The following is a 14,101-nucleotide window of genomic DNA, read 5'->3' on the forward strand; positions in this document are numbered from 1 at the left end:
CCATAGGGTTCATGTTATTTCAAATATTAATATATACAGTGCTATCTCGCTAATCCGAACCTGTTTAGTCTGAACCCTTCAGTAATCCAGACTGTGGTTTGAAAGAAAAAAAAAGTTTTATTTATTACGTATTATTATTTTGTGTGCTATTATTTTTATTTAATAATTATTTTTTATTTTATTATTATTACAGTACAGTATATTTTTCATACTGCCGATTATACAGTTATACTTGCAGGTCTATTTTGATTTATTGTGTGTTCACGTTTGCTTTTTTTTATACTATACAGTGCATATTGTATTGCTGCTTGGGAAGCCGTTGAACCAGAAGCAATTTGAGCGTCATAGAAAACACTGTGGCCTTCTAGAATTTACCAAGATAACTATGGTGATATACAGAAAAGAGGAAATTCAAAACGTGCATAATTTGGTTAAAAATATAAATCCAGATGTTGAATTTCACAAACAGATGTTACGGAATGGATTACAGGCAGAACCGAAAGTGAATTTGAAATCAAATCAGATGCTGAAATTATAAACATGATGCTACAGAATGAATTAGAAGATGATGATGATGACGATAAAGAACTCGAAGAAAAAAAAGTAAAACATGAGAGGCAGTTGACGGTTTTAATATGTGTATAGAATGGGCTAAGCAGAATGATATGCCATTCCACAAAATTTTATTGCTAATGCAGCTCTGAGAAGCATTCGAAAAAAGTTTAGCTTCCAAGAAGCAAAAGCAAATTGGTGTCTTTTTTTACAAAGAAATAAAAAAAACTTTTTTTGTGTGTTGTGTACAAGAAAGTGATATTTTTTACGCAAATTAAGTTATATACTGAACTATGCAATTTTATTAAATCAGAATCCTCAACAATACAGGTACATACAAACTAAATTTTTTACTAAAATAAACTTGTGTACTGTATTATTTTTTAAGTTTTAAATTACAGTACAGTAGCTTTTTTTCTATCAGTTACCTCATTTATTTACAGAATTAAATTGATGTACCATTAGAATCTGATTATTTTTGCCTTAAACGCTAGTATTGTTGTCTCTTGGGGGAAAATAAATTTTCCCCCAAGAGACAACAATAACTAGCGATTGGGATCACCAGATAGAAGCACTTCTCTATCATACTTTCTTCTCCAGATGTCTAAAAATCAGTGATAGTCTTTGACCAATTATCACTGGCAGCTATGAGTGGAGATTGGCTGTCCACCCTATCTTCAAAAAAAAAAAAAAGAGTTAAATTACTTCACCTACTCTGATGAATGAAAGGTGTTAGAAGATTTTCTTTATGGTCCTAGAACAGAAGTCTGTGTTACTCCACCTCTCACCTTTATCAGAAAGCTGTGCCATCATACACAACTTGCTGGCTCTTATCAGCCAGCCATCCCTGTAACCAAGCTACTGACTTACTATTCAGATCCCACCCTGCTCAATTTCAAAAGTAATTTGTCATGTGGTATTCTACTGAATGCTTTAAAAATCCAACAAAAATTACTCAAGCAGAACCTCTCCATGACAAACCCATGCTGCTGTCTTGAAAGATCTCCATTCTTTTTGATCCAGGTTTTCATTCTATCTCTAACCAACCTGTCTAACACCTTCACCACACTTCATATATATATATATATATGTGTGTGTGTGTGTGTGTGTGTGTGTGTGCTAGCCTATAGTTGTACACTACTGACTTGGATTCTTCCTTATGTACAAGGGTTGTTTGAAAAGTTTGGTTAATTTCCAATAGACGGTGACACAATTCGTTCATTCATTCATACCGTTGTCAGCACATATATCATCTTTTTCATGACCCCTGGCAAAATTTAGCCACGTGCGTCGCGCATTTCTCATTTGGCAAACATTTAAAATGATCGTGTTTGCATTTTTCATAAAAACGGAGAAAAGCGAGTTTCATGCAGTGATAAAACACTTTTATTTGAAGAAGTGGATGGCTGCTCAGATCAAAGCCGAGTTAGATGCAGTTTGTGGGGACTCTGCACCAGCATTAATGGCTATTTATTTTTGGATAAATGACTTTAAATAAATGTGGTCATAAGTCCATCAAAGATGAAGCTCATTCTGGACTCCCAACTGAGTTCACTATGAAGGAAATGATTGACAAAATCCATGGTATTGTTGTGTGAGATTGCTGAGATTGTAGGCATCTCAACTGAACGGGTGTATAATAACCTGCATGAAAAATTGCACATGAAAAAACTGTGTGCGCGATGGGTGCTGCGATTGTTGACTGTCAATCAAAAACGCATGCAAAAAGACATTTCAGCGCAGTGTTTAGCAATGTTTAATTGCAATTCGCAAGATTTTTTGTGTCAATTCATGACTGTAGATGAAACTTGGATCCACCACCACTGCACACCTGAGTCCAAGCAGCAGTCAAGACAGTGGACAATTTCCGGTGAAAGAGCACCAAAAAAAGCGAAGACCGTTTTGTCAGGTGGGAAGGTGATGGCCACTGTTTTTTGGGATTCCCAAGGAACTATCATAATAGACTGTTTGGAAAAGAGCAAGACAATAACAGGAATCTATTATGCATCATTGTTGGACCATTTAAAAGAAGAACTGAAGAAAAAATTGCCAAGATTGGTGCACAAAAAAAGTGCTCTTTCATCAAGACAGTGCACCACCGTCCTACACATCAGCCGTCGCAATGGCAAAATTGCATGAATTGAGGTTCGAATTGGTTCCATATCCATCGTATTCTCCAGACTTGACCCCATGTGACTTCTTCTTGTTCCCAAACTTAAAAATTTGGCTCGGTGGGAAAAGATTTTCTTTGAACTAGGATGTCATCAAGGCTGTCAATGACTATTTTGCACAGTTTGACAAATCCTACTTTTTTAGATGGGATGAAAAAGTTGGAAACTCGCTGGAGCAAATGTGTAAACCTCAATGGAGACTATGTTGAGAAATAAAGGTGATTTTTTCAAAAAAAAATGTGTTTAACTTATTTTTTTACCAGCCCTCGTAGTGACACTAGTTTTCCACTGTTCTGGGACTTTCTGTTGGACAAACAAGTCAAAAACAGCCAGTTCCTGCATTTTGTTCCCTTAATATGTGCAGTGACATTCCATCCAGATCTACAGCTTTATTAACATCAAACCTACCTAAAATTCTAAACATTCCTGAAATGTCATTCTTTGTCCTATTTCATTCCTGCCAAAATACTCATTGAACATTTCTCATTAATTCTGTGGAGGTGACACATGTTCTGTCTCCATAACTGAAGTCAGTCCATGTTCACTCTTTCCTCTACTAACTACATAACTGAATTCTCTAGGATTTTTCTTTGCTGCTTCAGACAGCCTTTCATATGCCAATTTCTCATTCACTACATTAGTCACCTTTCTGTTAGTTATTTTTTATTTTTATGGTGCATAGACATCAAGGGCCATAATCTCAGGACACAGGTTAAAGCAGTACATATGGTAAATGGTTAATAGAAAAATCATAAACATCAATTCCCCTGCCTGGATCAAACCTGCAGCCTCTTTGCTGGAGGACAGATATGCTAACCACTCAGCCAACCAGGCTGGTGAAATTTTCTGTCTTATGCCTTATACACTGCATGCTGCTGAAGAGAACCTGTTCTTTATGCCTTTGCATATCATCCTCTTTCTCAAACAGCTCTTATATAATTTCATGATTCATCTATATCACCCCTACTTTATTTATCTGTCTAATCTTAATAATGCAATCCGATGTTGCCATAGATAATTGATTTCGAACCAGTCCTCCAGACACTGTTGGTTTCTCTCTCCTCGAAGTGATCAGAACACAGGTCCCCACTGTGTCTTCTTAATTTATTATTGTTCCCTCCTCTGTAATTCCACACATCTTTTTTTTTCTTTTTTTTTTTCCTACCTACTTTCTACATCAAACCGTGATAACTCTTCTCATTTGGTGGCATCATGGAAGAATCTTCTGTTATCATTATTAGATATTATTAAATACAATACTTGTGTCCCAGTTTCTTCAACTACAACATGATGTATAAGGTAGCTATTTCTAAGCAACCCAAGAAATTAGTCTCTTTACTCACATTTGTTATTTAGGATCATCTCCCTCTACATTTCCTTGCCTCTAGCAGCTCCCAATAATATCCAAAACTGGTGCTCTCCTTCACCTCACACTAGATAGTCTCAGAGCCATTAGCATTACTACATCCTTGAGATTTGTGGCAGGGATACAGCTCCTCTGAAATTACCAATAATACCTCACCTCATTCTTTATCTTTTATGTCTTTCAAAAAATGATATAACCATCATATTCTGTTCCACTGAGTGCATTATCCTCTGTTACCCACACATCACTAACACCGGTGATTTGCAGACTGACTAATTTTATCAATACTACAAACACCTGCACCTTCATTACTAATACTCTCCTTGCATTGGTATATAACTATCATGACTTGCCTCTGATTCCCTTTCATTCCTACTTCCTTATTTTGTATTCCAGCATTATTATCTCACATCATTTCTGGTAGCTTGCACTACCAGCACTACTAATTTTTGCTTCTCTTCCCTGACTTCATACTCATCTCCTCTCTGCTTGGCAGCATTCTACACAGTTTCATGTTGCTACTAAAACTCAAATGCATACTAACTCCATCCTACTGTCAAATTTAATCCATATATCCATACTCGAGGCCTCTCTTTTTTCTCTTAAGGTGATTGGAAATAAGATAGGACATTTAGAGAAGAGCATTTAGAGCCTCCTAGCTATCATGCTATTCGTAATCATCACTCTTCTCCTCAACTTCCTGGTATCATACCCTTAGTAACACACTCAATATTCTCCTTCTTGGTCTTCTACAGCACTGTCTCTAGTGACTCAAATCCTGTGCTACTTCATTCATACTTCCGTGCAAATAATTTTTTCTTACCAGCACGTTCAATTTTTCTGCACTTCCTCTCCTCTCTACAGCCTTAGTCACTCTTGCCATCATCACTCTTCTCAAACATACCCTCAACATCTGCTGTTTTCTCTCATTTTTCACTACAGAATCCCCATACAACCTATACCATTTTCCAACCCCTTCCCCCTACAATCATTCTTGATTCCTCTTTCACTGGCAACTTACTTCTTATACTTTTTAACAACCAGTGTCACTTCTCTGAATGTCCTGTCTCATTTTGAACTGCCTTAATTTGTTCCTCACCAATTCATTTATAATATCCTCACTTATATTCATATCTTTTGTATCAGTTTTGTTAGTGTCTTCTTCAGTTCTTTTGCTGTCTTTCATTTCTTCCTTTTTCTTGCCAATCTTTACTGTATTATCACTGTTATACTATTCACTCCACTTCAGTTTTGCTCCACCCATATCATTTGTCATCAGTGATTTCTATCAGTAATTAGTTTTAATGAACTTGTGTACTAGACATACTTAAAAAGCATATACAATTTTATTCATTAACTCCAATATATTCCATTCAGCATTACGTGGACATCGTCAGTGAGATAGACCGCTTACTACATTCAAACACGAATCCAAATAATGAGTCATAAAGCATGCAAATATTAGCTCATGTTCTTGCAGTTAAAGTATATGATTACACTATTAGAGTTTAAAGGAACAATTGTAAAAGTTTATTATTATTATCATTATTATTATGCGACTCCTCCAAGGAGTTCAAGGGCTCATTGAGGGTGGGCACCCACTCCACAGCACTCTGTCTCCACCACCAACTACAGTGAACCACAACTATCATCATCATCTACACCAACGCAATTTACTGGCCACCACCACTAGTATTTTCACAGACAATCACAAACATCCATGCCCACAGCGGGATTCAAACCTGCAGCCTTTTGGCTTGAGAGCAGATATGCTAACCACTCAGCAAACCAGGCTGGCTAGTTGCATAGATAAAATTTATTTTATCTGCGCAACATAATTTTTATTTGTTAAAAAATAATAATAATACAAGAAAAAAATAAAAATTATGAATAATTAATAGTAATCATTTTGCAAAAGTTAGAGATTGGCATGTAGTCTGAGTGGTTGAGGTTTGGATGATTTCCTTGAGTTTCACATGTTCCAAAGAGAATACGAACAATTTTGAACTTGCTGGAATGAAGAAGTTTTGTCTGGTTCCAAAGAACTCTGTACCTAGTGTCAATAGTGTACAAAGTAAGACCATGTTCTTGCTTTGTACACTGTTGATTTAGATTCCAAAAATGTAATATTGTCTTCATGTTCTTCAATTCTAATCAAGATCGAACAGCCAGTTTATCCAAAATAGCAAGGATGAAAGGAGCAGGGTGCCTGATAGGCACCTAGTAAGGAAAGAGGTAGTAATGTATCCTTGCAGATGGTAAAGAAGAAAGATTTCCGAGCTGGTTTGAAGGAAGTGTATTGATTTGAGTTTGTGAAGAATCCGTGCTATTTGTTCGGAGGTTCCTTTAAGGTAGAGTATTGAAATTCTTTTCACATCGGATTGTAGTCTGGTAGAAGGATCATAATTATTGATAATTTTTTAATAGTAGATGTCTTGTATCCATTACTCATCAGACTGCTTTTATTTTATTCATTTTGTCTAACAAAAGGGAATCTGAAGAGCAGATCATATGAGCTCTCTGTACAAGACTCTTGATAATACCCATCTTCTGTGAAGAAGTATGGCATGAGGATGAGTGGATGTATCTGCCAGTAAATGTTGGCTTCCGATAAACTGAAAATTCAACATGACGTATGAGATTTTAAATTATTAAAGTATCCAAAAAGAGTAGATGGTTATTGGATTCACATTCAGTAGTGAACTTGATATGGGAGCACAAGGAGTTTATTTTCTCTAGGAACTGAAATAATTCTGACTCAGAGTGGGACCAGATTGCAAGTATATTATCAACAAAACATGGCTATATGAGGTTGAGGAAATAGTATCAAAGAGTTGTTTTTCTTGATGCTCCATAAAATAAACAGCTAAGGCTGGTGAGGCAGGACTGCCCATTGTTGTTTCTTTGATTTCTTTGAACAACTTATGCCATGTTAGAGCCTCTGTAGCTCAGTTGGCATAGGCGAAGCCCTTTGGTCAGAAAGACCATGGTTTGATTCCCGTTATGACACGAGGAACCCTCATCTGGTCTCTTTCGACTAAAGGTGAGTTAGCCGGTCTCATACGGAAGTATGAGACCAGCTGAAACTCTGATTTTTCGTACCTCAGAACAGGCAAACTGGCACATTGAACACTCATGAATCTGCAGTTGTAAAATACATACTTAATCCCTCACTAGGAAGGCTCACCCGGTCCTAATGGATGGTGGAGGAATGGGGAGAACTCCATATGAATAAAATAAATTATGCCATATAAAGTAGCCTTCATTGATGGTGCCTTTAAATAGACTAACAGCGTCTTTCTTCTGAGAAATCAGATTGTAAAAAACTGAAGAGTTTCTTGTAGTGAGTGGGTGAATAGGGAGACTATATCAAACAAAACCATAATCTTGGTATTAGATAGATATAGATCTTTTATTTTTCTTTAAAGACAAGACTATTTTTAATGGAAGAGCTAGTGTGGTAAACGAGATTCTGAAGATGACTAGAGATGTTTTGCAAGATGGTAAGTGAGAGAGACAATACAGTCCACTGTTGAGTCATGGTGGGTTGCCATCCTTATGTATTTTAGGAAGACCATAGAGACAAGGTGGATGAGCATGATGAATCCGTAACCTCTCAACAGTAGTGGAATCCCAAGATTATGCATTGTCTAATAATTTATTTAATTTATTGATTTGACTTTTTTTGTTAGATCCATGCTGATCACACTGTACGTTAGCCTATCTCTCAATAAGATATTAACTTTAAATTATACTCAGTGGTATTCATGACAATGGTGGTATTACCTCTATAGAGCCTCCATAGCTCAGTCAGTATAGACGAAGCCATTTGGTCGGAAAAACCTGGGTTCAATTCCTGTCCACGACGTGAGGAATCTTTATCTGGTCTCTTTTGACTAAAGGTGAGTTAGCTGGTCTAATATGAAGGTAGAGGGTTTTTCGTCCCTCAGAACAGGCAAACCGGCCCTTGAACACACCCAGATCTACAGTCATAAAATGCATACTTAATCCCTCAGGAGGACTCAACCAGTCCTAAGGGAGTGGTTGAGCCCTTCATATGAGACCATACTAATAAAAATAAATTATCTCCATCAGCTTTTGTGATGACAATATTGGTATTCTGGCGTATGGAGCAAAGGCCTTATACTTCTGTTTAAAGTAGGTGGTTTTGCTTTGTATAAAATTTGGGCAATCTCAAAATGTAATTTATTCATTTCATCTGCACATAATTCTCTGATTACTTTTGTTCTGCTCGGAAGATTTAGCAAATTGCAAGCAAGGCTTTAAATCAGTTACATGAAACAAAGAAACAGTTTTATTTAAATAATGGTCAAATTCTGGAACTTGAAAGTACTTTGAAAGACATTCTCAGTCAAATTCTTTTGAATCAATTTCTTGTATTTCACTATCAGGCTAGACAAGCACATTTCTTCCCTAAATGTAGATTAATCTGTAAGTTTGAAATATTAGAAGGAAGAAATTTCCACTATATTCAGCCAATAGCTGAGTCTAACCATAACAGCTGGGTTATAAATTTAAACAATAGACCATTAACAAACAATGAATTAAATCTTTTGTCTAAAGGTTCTGATTTTGCTTTGTCTCCCCAACATACGAGGTGCATCTAAAAATTCAGTGAATGGTATCAGAAAACAAACAGAATAGAAGATACAAACAAATTACCTTTATTGGCCTATCGCCATCCTTCACAACACACTTTTGGCAACGTTCATAAAGCTTCTGGAAACTGTCAGCAAAGGCCTCTTTAGGAATCGATCGCAGAACCGCTCACGTTCTTTGACTGCCGGCATATCTACTGAACATGGCGAATGCGTCATAGCAACCATTTCAAAACTTCCTCATAGAATACGCCGTTCGTGGTTTGACCTGCAGGAACGAATTCCTTATGGATGATGCCATCGTTGTAGAAGAAGGCGATCAACATTGTCCTGGCCTTGGAGTTTTGCAGGTGACTCTTTTTGGGTCGCAGGGAAGACGGTGAATGCCATTCCATTGATTCCAGATCGAACTGGTAGCACCAGGTCTCATCTCCTGTGACAATGGTTCACAGAAAGGATGGATCCTGTCACACATGGTAATGAAATCTTCATAGGTTTCCATCCGTTTTGCTTTCTGTTCGTCTGTCAGCTTGTGCGATACAAACCGGGAACAGATCTTATGCGGACGATAGTGCTCATCGTGTCCTTGCTAACGCCCAATTCCTCCTCCAGCAATCGTAGAGTCAGTTGCCAATCTCGTGCCAGCATTTGTTGCACTCACTCGATCATGTCAGGGGTTCTACTTGTCAATGGGCGACCCGGACGTGGCTCATCCTCAGACATTTCCTTCCCATTGCGAAAGCATTTGAACCAGTCATAAGCACATTTCTCGGCTTCTGTCCCGTACACTCGCACCAACATTTCATGCGTCTCCGTCGTCATTTTTCCCAATTTGTAGCAGAACTTGATGTTCACTTGTTGCTCCATTTCACTGTGATCCTACCTCTCGCACTGACTACGTTCAACTGCCCACAGCAGGTTTACCCTGATGGTCACATGTACTCCACGTTAGGTGGCACTTCTCGACGTGTCTCTGGATAGTCATGTGCATGCCCGTGCACCTGGCCCATGTTGCCGTTGAGATATGGACCATTCATCAAACTTTTCAGACCTCATATGCCTTACTTAGAAATTATGGTAAATGTGGAAAAAGATATCAGATCAGAAAATTACACACAGATGAAATGAATGAATTATGTTTTGACATTGTCCAAATTCTTCTCAGATCAAAAACACCTCATTTAAATATACCCTTGTTAGAAGTACAAGCTCTTTGCTCCCTACACCAGAAGCACATCTAACATTGCATGGACAACATCAGGAAGACAAACTGTTAACTACATTCAAAACACGACTCATTACTGTGATTCATGTTTTGATTGTAGTTAACTGTCTGTCTCCTTGATGCTGTCCATGTAATGTTAGATGAAATATATTGTAGTTATTGAATAAAATTCTATTTTTTTTTGTTACTTGTGTAAGCCATGAAAATTTAAAAAAAAGATTTCTCTCAAGGATTTGGTTGAACAATATCACTTGCTAGCTTTTTCACAGCTGTGAAAAACTCTCTCTGTCCTTTTACATTATATGCAGCTAATCTGGAAAACCCTTATTTTATTGCAAATCTTGATGTATTAAGGAGCAAGCATTTGTATAGAAACATGTACACTCAAGTAATTTTATAATGACACAAAACAATGTAAATGTATGTAGAAAGTTTTTTTACCTTGGGTATATATTATGTTAAAGATACCAAGCAATTTTATAAGGTAGGTTTTTTTTTTTTACCACGCGTTGCCTAGTGTTGCACTACATGCACCAGCAAACTTGACTTACTTGTCTGTTTGCTTACTTGGGAAAAAGGATTTAAAAAAGCTAGCTTATAAAATTGCTTGGTATCTTTAACATAATTATATACCCAAGGTAAAAAACTTTCTACATATTACTCTCATCCTGAGATTTTTATTTAATGAGGTCAAAGCACCTTATAGCAACTTGTTTAGGTAAAATCTTTATAAGCTCTGTATTACTTCACCCTTGGCATTTTTTTAGGTCTGGCTCCCGCTGACGAGACCTCAATAAAGGTCAAAACCGGTATGGGTAGTGCGGAAATGTGCTTTACATTAGGCAAAAATTCTAAGGAAAGTGATCAGATCTTGCTCCACCTTTACCATGAGTTGCCTAGTGTTGCACTCTGTGCAGCCGCAAATTTGACTTACTTGTCTGTTTGTTTACTTGGGAAAAAGGATTTAAAAAACCTAGCTTATAAAATTGCTTGGTATCTTTAACATAAATGTAAATGTATATATAAGATTTATCTTCCTCTTTTAAAAAATAAGAGAAAAGAGGACGATAAAGACTGGATGGAAGATCATTTTCATGAAAGTAATACAGATGAACAAAATACTTAGGTTTATGATAAATTTCAGGTGTATGATGTAACATTACAGGCACATAATAGCAATTTCTTAGACTTCTGTGGTTTGAATTCATACCAAAGGTGTGCTGGAATTAAATAAATAAATTCCGTGTGATGATACAGCATTCCCCCTTTTTACGGGAGTTCACGGTACCATCTATTCCCCCAAAATTTTATCTGGGCTCCGGAACCAGCATAGGCTGACGAATCAGACCTATGGATTGTTCAGTATTCCTAACTGTAATCCGTGTGTGTGTGTGTGTGTCCTTGGACCAGTTTGCCTGCTTGTAGGATGAAAAACACCAGATAAACTGGCGGGAAAAAACCCTACTGTCCACACCCAAGACCGGCTAACTTGGCTATGGCTGAGGAAGATCTTTGAGCTCCTCACATCGTTGATGGGAATCGAACCTAGGACACTCCTTCCCCAGGCATATGGTTGCGAAGCGCAAAGCCACTAGGCTAACCATGCGGACTGTACTGGAATTAGCAACATGGAACAAAGAAGAAGAAAAAAAAAAAACTAATGTTTAACTCTTCCAGGTTTCATGTTTCTTATGGGAGACTTCTTCAGGAGAAAAAAAATTTTAAGATGTTAAAATCAGCTCCTCCAGCTGCAGCAGTCTACTACATCCAACACAGTATTAAAATAAAATGATTAATTAGTTAAATATACATAGCAATATCATTCATGTAAGGTATTGTTACAGTGAAATGTGTATCTTTCATATATCCTCTATGTGATTCAGATGTTTGATAAGAGAGGATCAGAACTTGGTTTATAAGTCCTTGATTTTTTTTTATTGCATTAGGCAAGTGTGTAACATATCAGAAGCTTCCTTGAGTTTTCTGATGTACGTATTATAATAAACAGAGACACTTGATGACCTTCGTTGTAAGACATGACTAATGTTTTCTTTTCTTCTTGACATGTCAGAGATGCTAAGTAGATTTTGTAAATTGTCAGTTTTTAAGGAAGATGGAGATCTGGCCTTGAGGGGTGAAGAGTATTTCATGCTACCTCAGTATCTTTACTATTCTGTCATCACTTGATGGATATATGATAAAGTTTGGACTCGCTGTAGTCTAGGTTATATTGACTGTTTGAGTTTTCCTGGAAAGCTATTGTAGGATTTTTTTATTGTTTTGAAATCATTTTGTGTTATGATTACAATGAGGAGATTTAGGACTTCTTTCCACTTATCACTTGAAATTTTCTATATCCCAACACAGGATTTCTGATAACATCTCTTTTTTGTTTGGGGTGATGGTGGGATGTAGCATCAAGGTATCTCCCATTATGTGCAGGTTTCCTGAAGACAGCATATGTAAGTTTGTTCTGGTTAGAGACTCCCATGAGAAACTTCCAGAAATGAAAGGGACTTACCTTTTAATTCTAGAGTATAGAGATGTAGATTGTTTAAGTGGTCCATAAATTCTTTCAGCTGTTCCAAAACAAACCTGTTTTAAAGCCTATTACACATTACTACATATAACTGGCCCACATATTATATGTGTGTGGATAAGTTATAAAAGAAAGAAGAAACCTATTGATGTTTTTCCCTTAAAGAGCTTTAGGAAACACCAAGTGAAGAAAACTCTTCCAGACTGAGGTTAGGTGAAATGAAAAAGGCAGAGAATAAAAAGTTGTTTTAGAAAGTCTGGAGTGTGTTTAATTCTTTCTAACCCTATGAGGTCTGACATACAATTTTGAGTCAAGTATATGTATATTAAACCTTGGCTGTGGAAGTAATATAAAGTTCAGAGGCATGAAATTCTCTTTAGTTACATCCTTAGCTTCCTCCCACCTCTCTCACACACAATTTTGGCTTTTCTCCTTCCTAATCTTCCATTCCTGTGAGTAGAGCTGATTTTCAAGTGAATGAGGATATCTTGGAGAGGATCTACAGAAGATTGACTTAAGGTGGTGCTAAATCTCTGAATGTGGGATATGAAGATTGAGTAAACAGCAATTGCAGTCTTGTGAATAGAAGAGAAAGGTGGGAAGTTGTTACTAAGCATAAGTTGGTATGGGAATTTTTATCAGATTAATATAGAGGAAATTTTTCACAGCACAAAGGGAGACAGAAAATAACAGACAATCCCTGGAATATGTAGTGAGCAAGGGAGCAAGGAACTTATTCTTTGCATGGTAAGTGAGTGGAATGCATTACCTGAGAGTGTGGTGAGTGCAGAAATGGTAAAAAAGTTTAAGGCACAATTCGGTGATCTTATGTGACTTTGGGAACCTTCTGCAGTCAGTCTTTTAACTGAATGCAGGTCTAATATTCATAATTTGCTTGCAAAATATTATACAAATATTTTGCTCAAAACTGCACAGTGAACATCACTTGGTTAAGTGACATCCATTTAGTTCTTTCTGATATAAAAATTGCACTGGACAAGGAAATTCCAAAGTAGAATTTGTAAAACAAAACGCCTGTTATTCCAGACACTAAGCATATGTGAAAAATATAAAATTGCTTTGTCAAGGACTAAGTTGTGTTTATTTAAAAAATAAAAAAATAAAAAAATTGACAATATTGCTCTCACTGCTATATCAGAATTCCTCATCTCTCTGTTATTATTATTATGTTATTATTACAGCTTTTTCTTTGTCAGACATATCTCAATATGACTGGACCTGGAACCATCTGTATAAGGCATTTGTTTATAAGTCTCAGCACACATGCTGTTATACACGAACAGATTGCACATACAACTTGAACGAATGATATTTTATGTTGAAATTATAATTGTTGTTTCATAATGTTCAGTCTGTACCTTATACAGTAAGCTATAAGGAGGCTAGTTTACATAAGTATGCAACATAGTAAAAAAAAAAAAAATACTCCAACTTCCATTCTAATCAGTCAAATCAATATATCATATATGTTTTTTTTTTTTTTTTTTTTTTTTTTTTTTTTTTTTTTTTTGTATGTTCAGTTTTTGACTGATTATTTCATATATAGAGTGCAGAAATATAACAATAGAATTCTGGCAAGAAATTATTACCTTTTTCTTTTTAAATTAC

General features: G+C 36.4%; 1 protein-coding gene across 4 annotated transcripts in view; it reads left to right on the forward strand.

Annotated features, from left to right (window-relative positions):
• Positions 1–14,101, forward strand: part of LOC150105909 (uncharacterized) — a 327,762-nt gene that overhangs the window by 177,556 nt on the left and 136,105 nt on the right. The window lies entirely within an intron of this gene.

The sequence above is a fragment of the Typopeltis vanoorti genome, chromosome 6 (genome assembly GCF_054136105.1).
Source record: "Typopeltis vanoorti isolate ZY-2024b chromosome 6, IOZ_Tvanoo_1.0, whole genome shotgun sequence".
NCBI classification, from domain to species: domain Eukaryota; kingdom Metazoa; phylum Arthropoda; class Arachnida; order Uropygi; family Thelyphonidae; genus Typopeltis; species Typopeltis vanoorti.